The 2,057-nt window shown below is 37.7% G+C and overlaps 1 non-coding gene across 1 annotated transcript; it reads right to left on the bottom strand.

Moving 5' to 3' along the window:
* Positions 1-603: 603 nt before the first annotated feature.
* Positions 604-686, bottom strand: trnal-uaa (transfer RNA leucine (anticodon UAA)). The gene has a single exon. It is a non-coding gene; the product is annotated as a tRNA-Leu (tRNA).
* Between the last annotated feature and the right edge of the window lie 1,371 nt (positions 687-2,057).

Here is a 2,057-nt window from a genome sequence, read left to right as displayed (position 1 = left end):
GAAGATAGTGGTTAGAGGCACCCTTTTTTTCCCCGAATTTTGGGGTTTTTCAAAAAACCCCAAAAAAAAAAAAAAATGTAATTGCTAATTTGATCTAATAGCAGTTTCATAATGTTTAGGTTGTTGCATGTTGACGCACGTGGCATTTCGGCAACTTTGAAAAAACAACTTTATATCTGAGTTGTGCCTGTTGTCATAGAGATAATAGAGGACTCGATTGATATAACCTTTTTTAGGGACATTGCCATGGAGGGCTTTCACCATTTTTGTTTTGGGAGACCATTCAGCCTCAATGGCGCTGCCCATGCTGTCACAGATACGACAATAGCACCGATACAAGAGGAGTTTCCTATCTAATCTCTATGCCTGTTGTTCGCGTATCTGCCCTCTCATGGCTAGAATGGTCCACCTGATCTCCGCCTGCTTCCATCTTTGAGGACATGTATTTCAATTGTTATTGCGGTCACTTGACAATATAATAGACAGTGGTAGCGCTGTAACTCTTTCAGGTTGTGATATATTTTCCGCATATCTTTAGTAGTAGTATTAACATTACCAATGACATCAGGAACTCGGAACTATTAACAAAAGATGTGCACTGATTACCAGGAGTGGGGTTCGAACCCACGCGGACATATGTCCATTGGATCTTAAGTCCAACGCCTTAACCACTCGGCCATCCTGGTTGGCGTCAAAAACAGTTCCAATAACAGATCATGGATATCAATATATACTGAAAGGTATATTTTCTTTCACGCTACTCGCAAAAATGTAACATTCCAATGTAAAAACATCTTAATCAAACGGCATTATATGGCATTATATGTCGTTGCAGCGGGTGTTACTGTAATTATCAAAGCAGATAGCTACTCTGACATTCATTCTATTGTAACGATTTTGCAAGACAACTGTCGATTGACCATAATGACTTCAGCCTGATCAACAAATACAAATCAACGCTTGACAATGTGTTCTATCAAATGAACACATTCCCTTGATGACGATACGGCATAAATTGGGCAGTCAATTGTACAGTTATTTGAATGATGTGCTTTGTATTGTTTTCCCTTGATGTCTATAGGCAATCATTTCATTGGGGAGAACTTTGTGACCAGTGGTAGAAGACGTACCCAATTGTGATACTTGAGTAAAAGTATAGATATCTTAATTAACACAAAGTAACTCGTGTAAAAGTTAGTCACCCAGTAAAATAATACTTGAGTAAAAGTCTAAAAGTATTTGGTTCTAAATGTATTTAAGTATCAAAAGTAAATGTAATTGCTAAAATATACTTAAAAGTATAAATAATTTGGTATAGGCAAAGCTTGATTGCCCAATGACCACCATATGCCGCAAACTTCCTGTAGCCTAAGTGATTGACTCACATTCTAAAACATCGGACACACAGTACCTTCTACACTATAGATTGAGGCTCAATTATGTTTATACCAACTGACTTGTGGAGTATGACTATATAGTTTGCACATCCAATCCTTTCAGATCTACACAGCAGGATCATTAGATATCTTCCGGGAAGGGGCAGTGGTCGATTTAGGATTGGGCGATTGTCAAACAGAGATAGGTACCTCACTTTGCTGGTGGGGTTATGGAACACTGACGTTGAAAGTTAGCCTACATGTCACAGCAATCTGATGAGGATTCTATGAGTCTGTTTTTGACTCATGCTGGACACTAAAAATAGCAATGGTCTCTTGGATATCTGCATGTGATGTGCACGAAATAATGGAAAGATCAAGGTACATTCTTGTTTCTTAACAATGTCAAATCCTGCTGAGTCATTTTGAGGTTGCCTTCAGTTGCAATATCAGTCAGTGTAGCAATAACTGTTGTCTCCAAGAAAAGAACTCAAATGTATCACAATCATAAGTTTAGAATGACGCCTCATTATCAAGTAATTGTGTACATCAAAAAGGGATGCTCAAATGAAACACAGAGGGCCATTCTACAGCATTTGTATTCATAAAAATCACAATATCCCATCATTAAACATACATGTAAAAAATTGTAAAATCAAACATTCAATACAGCAGAACGTA

Source organism: Salvelinus sp. IW2-2015, linkage group LG4q.2, assembly GCF_002910315.2.
Source record: "Salvelinus sp. IW2-2015 linkage group LG4q.2, ASM291031v2, whole genome shotgun sequence".
Lineage (NCBI taxonomy): Eukaryota > Metazoa > Chordata > Actinopteri > Salmoniformes > Salmonidae > Salvelinus > Salvelinus sp. IW2-2015.
The sequence above is the reverse complement of the archived record's forward strand: the minus strand, read 5'-3'. Positions and strand labels throughout refer to the sequence as shown.